The following is a 10,228-nucleotide window of genomic DNA, read 5'->3' as shown; positions in this document are numbered from 1 at the left end:
TGAGGATTCAATGAAGGAAATGACGAAGCGAAGCGGGAAACAGTTCAACACAAAGCACATTTATTCGCGATGAACGGAAAGCACACATATTCAATTCCACCAAAAGCACACAGAAAAGAAAAACACAATTCAATTTACACAAAAAGCAAATGCGACAATGCAGATCTAATACCGATTACACGAGCACACGGCAACACTTATACAATTTTACTTCACAGACGGCGCCGACAACACATACCCAAAACCAAGGAAAGAATACCCTCAAGGATGAGGCGGGCCTGAGGCCGAGACCGGGTCGGGCCTACCCATCTGGTGATGAGACGCGGAGCGGCGATGGTGCATCAACTCCGCGGGCCTCGCGGGCAGTGTCTGGTAGGGGGTGGGAAAGGGGCCCCCTTGGTCGCACTATCTCAGCGCGGGGGGAAACAGGAGGGGGTTGCTGATGCTCGGGGTATAGAGGATTTTTATTGCCCCGCGACGAGCGTCTCCACCTCGGCCAGGTCGCGCTATCGGCCTCCCTGGGGTGCAGCTCCCTGCACGACGCGAGCACCCCCTCGTCTGTCCTCGCCGCCTCTCCACAGCTCCGTCCCCTCCGCTCCGACTCCAACGCACACGACGACCAGCTCCTTCTTGCCAACTCCACCGCCCACGAAGTCTTAACTCTCTGTTCCCTCTCGACTCTCCTACTCCCTGGACTGACGAACACGGTCGCTTATATCAGCCCCGTGGCTTCGCCCTCTCATCTTTGACCCCCTCCCTTCGACCTTTCACCTCGCTCCCCATTGGCCCGAGAAAAAGTGGGCATGAATGCTTTTTGATCCATAAATTTGCATATATCGATCGCCCTCCAACGCCCTGGAGGCGGGGCCAAATCGCCCCTCGCTCACCGATTGGACGGCAAAAAGTGGGCGTGTGTCGTTTTTGATCCGTTTTTGAAGCACAAAATCCGTGATTTTGTACACGCTGTTCGGCGCGCGCCCTGCACGAGTCCAACACCGGTACCCACAGGCGGCGCAAGAACGGTGGCGATGCGACGGTTGCGAGGTGTGACGTGAAGGTCGTGGCGGTTGTGGTGAAGCGGCGTTGTGGTTGGTGGTTGATGTTGTGGTTGTGGTGGTAATCATGGCGGTTGGTCCAAATTAAAGATAGTAAAAGAAAAACGGCTATCCTGAAGAGTCGCAGCACGCATAAATGACATGTATTCCCACTAGACAACGGGTTTGGGCCTAACTACACATGTACTTACCGAGATATCTCACCTCAGGGACCTGAATGGTGGTTTGCGAATTTGGTAACCACAACACTATATATGATACAAGCAATTATAAGTCAGGTGATGTGTTGTTTTCATCAAAGAATAAAAAGGTTATTGGTAAGTTTAAAGATGAATTGGGTGGCAAGGTCATGAGTGAATTTATAGGATTGAGATCAAAGTCTTATGCTTTTACGTATATTGATAATAATAACATTGAAAGGTGTGATAAGAAGCTAAAGGGAATAAAGAAAAATATTATCAAGGAAACAATAAAAACTTTAAACATTATTACAACTGTTTAACCTTAAAGAAGGAAGAGTACAGAAAAATGAATACAATAAGAAGTTATAAACATCAATTATATACATAAGAGATAAATAAGAAAGCATTAGGAGCTTTTGATGATAAAATATATATCTTAGAGAATGGAATCAATAGTCTCCCTTAAAAGTACAAGTGTTAAGATATTGGGTTGGGAATTTTAACAGGCTTGCGCCGTCTTTTTACTGATTTATAAATGATAGAATCAAGCAATAACCAAACTAAAGAGTGGAGATGTAATCAGCCTTGGTATTTAAATGGAAAACATAAAGAATGTGAGAAATATCAAATAAGTCTTATTGAAGAAATAACCGGGGTAAAAGTAGATAAAAAAATAAGCGGATAAATTTAATTATAAATAAGTTGGAGGATGTAAAGAAAAAAATTAATATCCTTGAATGGACTGAAAACTTTGATGGTTATCAATTGAACAATGGAAAAAACAATTTACTACAATCTCAAAATGATATGTGGCTCAGGAGGTGGTCAAATAAGAGCATTAAGAGAAGTTTATCATTTCATTTCTGCTCAACAAAGACACTTAAACCAAGATCTAAGTTCCAAAGTAATCTTTGTGAATATACTCGATGGTGATGAATGTAATAGGAAAATTAAGTTATTCCCCAAAGTTGAACATTGACAAATATTCATTGGTTCGCTCTTTGAGTGGAATGAAAATATTAAAGGAAAGAAGTGCTTCAATCAGTAAGTCTCAATTTTACATTTGCTTGTATGGGAGGGAAGGGAATAGGTGGGGAGATAATCAGTCTCCTATTTTGGGCTTTTGCTTGTATGGGAGGGGGAGGAAATCAGTCTCCTATTTTGGGCTTTAGTCAGAAAGATTTTCCCTTTCTTCCATTCATTTGAATGGTTGCCTCAGAACCCCATTTATCTTCTGCTTACTCTGTTCGAAAGGATAATGAGACCCTGCACATCCACAAGCTATTGCTTGCATATCGATTCCTGGCTTAACGTTTCTGCCCTTGGATTGATAACACATTATTTGATGCAGTATGCAGCCCATTAAGTACAAGGGTGGCAGTTTATAGACAGTCGACCAGGAATCGAACCCATAATGGTTAGCTTCAAGGTAAATGCACTACATCTGAGCTGTCATGTCAGCACTTTTGCACCGATATTCATCCCGATCTGAAAATAATTCTTAGGGAGAGTCCTCAGACCCTCTTTATGTGTGGAAGGAAGGAAGGAAGGACCCTCACCTGCCCCTCCCTTGGTCTTTACAGAAGAGTAGACGTGAGATAAAGATCATTGTAAAGCACTTTGCACTTCAATTATGACACCTTTAACATTGTGTCACTTACAGAGTTACGCATTACATTCGTGAATGGCAATTGAATAGGCATTCTGCGTGTAAATGAGTTACACAACGATCTTCAACAACCTTCAGGTCTTACTTATGAGGTGTTCTGGCTATACCTGAGCCACTGAGCATTAAGTAAACTGGGCTTTCCAGTCTTGTATACAAGTTCTGAGAAAAATCATTTCAAAACTCAGTATCCCATTTGGAATCCCATTGATTTATCATTGACCAGGAGGTTAGAATCAACCTCAAGCATTTGGTTGAAAACTGCCATTAACACCAAAGGTGTCCGCCTACTGACCTTGAAAGGTGTGAGTGGTAGAATGTAAGAGAAGTGACAGCAGCAAAGCTCAGTTTGTTGGGTTCTTTGCCTCTGACCTGACAGATCCATATCCGTTTCCTCGGGGAGTTAATGAAAATGGAGTCAATGGTGGTAACCTTCAACAGCCAAGTGGGTAACGTATTGATGCTCCAACCCAGTGGGAGTCTTTGGCCACCTTGGACATGAACATGTCGTATAAACAGACCGAATGTGACAGAACTGTCGCAAACATCTGGCACCCAACAACCATTCTCAGATCTTTACCATATGGAATCTTTAACTCCACCCAAGTTCCAAAACCAGGTGAATACCTATATAAATTGTGTGCCCCTTTGTGTAGTGGAAATACACTCTTGTGTGTTGGGAGTGATTATTGCAAGTTTTGTTGTGGTGCTCCAACACTTTTGGATATATTGTGCTCCAACACAACATTCCATTTGATGTGATATATGATAGGTACTCCTGATGCTCCCAGCATGCATGGTATTGCTAACATTTTCTCCCATTACACGCCTTCAAGCTTTGCTTGTGTCGCTAATGGAAAATGAAGTAGCAGCAACACGAACATAAAAACAGACTGTACGAAAACATTTCCGCTTCCATTGGCTGTGATTTATGAATCGTTAGCCAAACGCAAAACGCATATGTCGCCACGACTCATTTAGCACTCCGAATCAAAGCACAAATGGAAACCGAAGTTCCAATGATACAATCAATATGCTGCATTTGTCAGTTGTCGTTCTGTGGCAGTTTAATGACACAGGTAACTACAGGGTGGGTCGTAAGTCCCAGAACACGGTTTTAGTTGTTTGCACAAGCTTTGTTTATTCCATCTATTTGTACTTTTTGTTTGTTTTTCAGATAATACATTAAACCAAGACAGCAGACACCAGTCCATTTGCAGTGAAAGAAGCTGGTAGCAGCGGTGTGGTTCCACAAGAGAAACACAAACAAGACGATAAAATCGTACACACATACACTCGATGTCTTTAAGTAAAAGGAGGGGTGGGAGAGAGAGACAGGAGGGGTGGGAGAGAGAGACAGGAGGGGTGGGAGAGAGAGACAGGAGGGGTGGGAGAGAGAGACAGGAGGGGTGGGAGAGAGAGACAGGAGGGGTGGGAGAGAGAGACAGGAGGGGTGGGAGAGAGAGACAGGAGGGGTGGGAGAGAGAGAGAGGAGGGGTGGGAGAGAGAGACAGGAGGGGTGGGAGAGAGAGACAGGAGGGGTGGGAGAGAGAGACAGGAGGGGTGGGAGAGAGAGACAGGAGGGGTGGGAGAGAGAGACAGGAGGGGTGGGAGAGAGAGACAGGAGGGGTGGGAGAGAGAGACAGGAGGGGTGGGAGAGAGAGACAGGAGGGGTGGGAGAGAGAGACAGGAGGGGTGGGAGAGAGAGACAGGAGGGGGGGGGGGGGGAGAGAGGAGGGGGGGGAGAGAGAGACAGGAGGGGGGGGAGAGGGAGAGAGGAGGGGTGGGAGAGAGAGACAGGAGGGGTGGGAGAGAGAGACAGGAGGGGTGGGAGAGAGAGACAGGAGGGGTGGGAGAGAGAGACAGGAGGGGTGGGAGAGAGAGACAGGAGGGGTGGGAGAGAGAGACAGGAGGGGTGGGAGAGAGAGACAGGAGGGGTGGGAGAGAGAGACAGGAGGGGTGGGAGAGAGAGACAGGAGGGGTGGGAGAGAGAGACAGGAGGGGTGGGAGAGAGAGACAGGAGGGGTGGGAGAGAGAGACAGGAGGGGTGGGAGAGAGAGACAGGAGGGGTGGGAGAGAGAGACACAGAGACACAGAGACACAGAGACACAGAGACACAGAGACACAGAGACACAGAGACACAGAGACACAGAGACACAGAGAGAGAGAGAGAGAGAGATGTGGGAGATAGGAAAGGGGAGGGGAGGGGAGAGTGAGGAGGGGGAATTCTGGTCGATGTGATGCACAGTTTAACCTCCATCCGAGAGACAGCACACAAAATGATGAATCATGCTGCCTGTGAAACACCAGGATGACAGCTTATAGCTGGGACGGGACTCAACACAAGGCTAAACAGCTTAGAGCGAGCATGCGTACTATCGGCTATCCTGCCATGATGTGGTGATTCATTACTTTGTAATCACAGAAAGCAATTTTTATTTTTACTCATTGTAATCCTCCAATTTATTTTTCCATCCTAACTCGAGATGTCCCCACGGAAAACCGAGCCGTGGTATCGCCATGGAAGCTTGAAGAGCACTTGCCAAGTGGCTTAAGCACTCAAGCAAACACTCCAACGAAACGTGTGAATAAACTTTTCTAAAAAAACTAAACGTTTAATTAACCTCCGTCATCGAAGATGGATGGAGGTTACTGTTTTCACCCGTCTGTTTGTTTGTGAACAGTATTATGGAAAAACTCCTGGACGGATTTCGACGAAACTTGGTGGGGGGGGGGGGGGATTAGGTATGGTCCAAGGATTAAGCCATTAGATTTTGGACTTAGTCCAAAAAAAAATTTTTTTTTTCAAAAAAAATTTCCATTTTATTTGAAAAATATTTGAATTTTTTTTTTGCATTTCTACATGTTTTAAGTGATTTCCAACCCCCCCCAAAAAAACAACAAATTTTGCAACTTTTCTTTTCAAAAAAATTTCGATTTAATTTTTTTGGCATTTCTACATGCGCGTCGATCTAGTTTAGTTTATTCAATCGTGGTTCAGTAGAGTCTGATCCGTTTTGACCTACAATGAATAGGATATCAGGTTCACTCAAGTGACCCAGCAGTATTGGCGGCGGAGGTTTTGCACTCTACAGAGTGCAAAATTGTATCTAGTTTATTATATGTATCAATCTATGTCAAAGTGACAGGTCGTTTCATGAAAGCAAATCATTCAAAAAGGGGAAACGCCGTGTAAAATGAAATTGCACATTTTCAGTGGGTGAGGCACCTCCCAAGGCACCGCACAACAATACGGGGCCAAACGCAGGTGAGTGGGGCCTGAACTTTGTTCAAGTCAATCAATATATTCAGTAATAGTGCAAATATCTTTGCCATCTATGCCTATGGCTTGCAAAATAACAGCCAAGCAGCTTTTAGAGTGCTCACCAAATGCCTTAAGCACTCAACCAAGCACTCCAATGAAACGGTTGATAAGGAATGGCTGGCTTGGCAAGCGATTAGCAATTGCCGATCGGTCATATTAAACACCTCCTGCAGACACCCAGATATCAAGCAATGTCCGAATTGGACAAATTAACACCTTTTTTTTTAGCAGTTGGAGCTGCTGCTGAAGTCAGTAAGGAAGTTTAAATTTTGAAATTTGGCATAGGTCAAGAGATTCTAGAGGTTATCGCATTTGCGGAAATGAAATAAAGCCATGATCACCAGTGTCTCTGGACGTTTATATAAGTATTGCAATGTATCCAATGATTTATAGGTGTGAAGATGAGGAATTCGATGATACGAGTGAAGAAAGTGAAAAAAAAACAACTATCCTTAAGAAACTGTTGGGGCCTGTTCCACGTCAAGGCATTGTTGAACAGGCAAAAACAAAATGGTGAATTAAGACCCCAGTGAGGGACAGCGATGTGACAAAGGATTACGCCTTGATGAATGACAATTAAATCCGGCCGTGAATTATCTTCAAAAAGGGTGTTTTAATTCACTCAAACACCCAGTTTTCACTCGTGCACTACCTTGGAGTTCCATTAGTATGCATGCAAAGTTTCAGGCCACTAGGTTTCATGGTTTTGGAGTTACAGAGGGGAGACATACACCGACACACTGACATTTACTATGATAAACAGCAGCCAATTGTAATGTGACAGGAAGGAAAAATTGGGCTCTGTAATTTAGAAAACACATCACTATGGCAAACGGCTCAGAAATCGGGTGTTTTCAAATATATTTTACTTTGAAACTCACAAAGAGAAACAACATAACCTTTCTAAAGCACACCCAATTCAATTTGCTTACTGTATTGAACGATTGTTTGGAACCTGGGAATTCCCTGTACTGTATTTTGTGTAAAACTTGATTTCCCCCACGACCAGACAAGTATGAAATGCTTCATTTTATATCAGTCAACAGCTTATTGATAGAGTACATGGTCACTCATCATTTGTTTAAAAATGACAGGATGCTGTGCCGTTCGATGGCACCAATCGATTAAAGAAAGGATTAAAAATGTATCGATTCACAGGTTCCGTATGAAGTTCCGCACGCATAAAGTACCATACACAAAAAAGGAGACCATAAAGGCTTACCTTTAAATGTGGAATTCAAATGAAAAATTAGTGAAATTCAATTCCCCTCAGAGAGCACACAAAATGTCAGTCAATGCCTTTGCTCGGTCAAACCAACTTGGCGGAATCTGAAACACGAGGTTTGATTTGACTTTGGAAGTTTTAGAGGGATGTTAACATATTTGTATTGATTTTATAAAGTATATCACACAAAAAGTGAAAACAACAAACTGCATTTGTAATTGACAAAAAAGGAGCCTTGTGGACTGCATTGCCATATGTGGCTTGCTAAAGCAACTTCAATCCCACTGGTGAATTATTTTTGTTGTGCTCCATGAAGTTCCACTTTATGCACATTGCTTTTCTTTTCTTCACTCAATATAATCGTCTGAACAGTAGAAAAAGGTAAGTGTAATGCTTTGCTAAAATAATTACACTGAGTTATAAAAATCGCTATTTAAAAAAAAAAAAAAAAAATTCTGTATTCACTCCAGATTTCAACAACTATTTAGTCTACGAGATCTGAATCTCAAATCCGAAATAATATTTTGATTACATACTTTAATTAGTCCTAAGAGTATTTCATGTTTCCAAGGCAAGGCATGTTTGAATAGGCCGAATCAATATGGCGGTTAAAAGCCCTGCTTTTACGGTTAATGGCAGTTTTAATATGGCGGTTTTTTTTACCATGCCCCCCCCCCCCAACCTTCCGATCAAGCTCCCTCTGCTCTTTCAGCCCTGTAACCCTTCCCAGCTTGTTAGCACAGGATGCACACGTTTTCAGCAAAATTCAAAAATCTACACTTTCTGAATATCCAAGAAAGAAAAAAGGACCAGACAACTTGCTGCCCATACTTTTAGGGAAGAAATTTGAACAATGGATCGGGTGCCAGTCTGGTTAAACTCCAACATACAGTGCCAATAGAAAGTCTACGCCCTCCTTGAAAATTTTCACCTTTTGTTGCCTTATCGCCTGGAATTAAATTGCATTCAATCAGACTTTTTTCACCTTTACTTACACATCATAACCCACAACTTCCAAGTGAAAACAAGCTCGAATGAGCTAAGATCCTCGTCCTCTTAATGATGTCATAAAAACGAATATGACATTGTGATGTATCAGGTTTGCGATAAATTATCTGTGCTAATGCCCGGCTTGATTCCCGCAAACAAAATTCAAACAGCTTGCCTAGTTTCGGAGACAATGGTATAGGTGATTTCCATTAGCGGCGATATGACATCAACTTTTTTTCTCAGAAGAATTTCCAAAATCGGAGATGGTTACTGCCTGCGCGTGGGTTTTCTGCATATACATGGCAAGTTTCACGAAGATCCGATGAAAACTCTGGGTTGTGAAACAAAAAGTCAAAAAACAGGAAGGACGTCATAAAAATTGATATGACGTCATAGTGATGCATCATATGTGCAGTAATTCATCTCTGCTAATGCCCTGTTCGATTCCTGCAAACAGAATTCAAAAAGCTTGCTTAGTTTCGGAGATAATATTTTGGGCGATTTCCATTAGCGGAGATATTTTGACGTCATAACTTTTTTCTAGGAGGAATTTTCAAAATCGGAGATGGTTACTGTCTGCGCAGGGTATTTTTACATATATATGCCAAGTTTCAGGAAGTTTCGATGAAAACTGTAGGCTGTGAAACAAAAAAGTCCACAAGAACAACAACGTGAGTAAGACTTCGTGATCCTCCACGAGGATCTAAAAAAATGACAAATTTCAGAAAGTTAATCAAAATTCCAAAGTAGAACATCTTGGTTGGATAAGTGTCTACCCCTCTGAGTTAATACTTGGTGTAAGTAGAAGCACCTTTGACAGCAATTCGAGCTGTGAGTCTGTTAGGATTGGTGTCTACCAACTTTGCACACCTTGATTGGGCAATATTTGCTCATTCTTCTGCACAAAACTGTTTAAGCTCAGTCAAGTTATGTGGGGAGTGTTGATGGACAGAAATATTGAAGTCATGCCACAGATTTTCGATTGGATTTCGGTCAGGGCTCCGACTGGGCCACTCAAGGACATTTATCTTTTTGGTCCTTAACCACTCCATTGTTGCTTTGGCTGTGTGCTTTGGGTCGTTGTCATGCTGAAAGGTGAACTTCCATCCTAATTTCAGCTTTTTTGCAGAGCGCAGCAGGTTTTCTGTGTTTTGCTCCATCCATTTTTCCTTCTAGCCTGACAAGTGCCCCAGTCCCTGATGATAGGAAACATCCCCATAACGTGATGCTGCCACCACCATGCTTCACAGTTGGGATGGTGTTCTTTGGGTGATGTGCTGTGTTGGGTTTGCACCAAACGTAACGTTTTGAATTTCAGCCAAAAGTTCCATCTTGGAATTCATCAGACCACAAAACATTTTGCCATGTGGCCTCAGAATCTCCAGAGCGGTTTTTTTGCATACCTCAAACAGGACTCCAGGTAGCCTTTTTTAGTAATGCTTTCCTCCTTGCCACCCTACTGTACAGGCCAGACTTGTGGAGTGCTTGGGATATTGTTGTCATATGCACACAGTGACCAGTCTATGCCATAAAGGCCTGTAGCTCTTTCAAAGTTGTCATTGGCCTCTTGGTGGCCTCTCTGATCAGTCTCTGCCTTGCTTGGTCATCCAGTTTAGAGGGACGGCCTGATCTAGGCAGGGTATTGTTGGTACCATATGCCTTCCACTTCTTAATTATTGTCTTGACTGGGCTTCAAGGCCTTTGAAATACTTTTATACGCATGACAACTCTCACATGGACATGGAAAAGCTGGATTAGAATGGAACAAAAATGATGTTTTTATGC

This window comes from Eptatretus burgeri, chromosome 1 (genome assembly GCF_056783735.1).
Source record: "Eptatretus burgeri isolate ZD-2024b chromosome 1, Ebu_testis_v1, whole genome shotgun sequence".
Lineage (NCBI taxonomy): Eukaryota > Metazoa > Chordata > Myxini > Myxiniformes > Myxinidae > Eptatretus > Eptatretus burgeri.
This window is presented reverse-complemented; position numbering follows the sequence as displayed.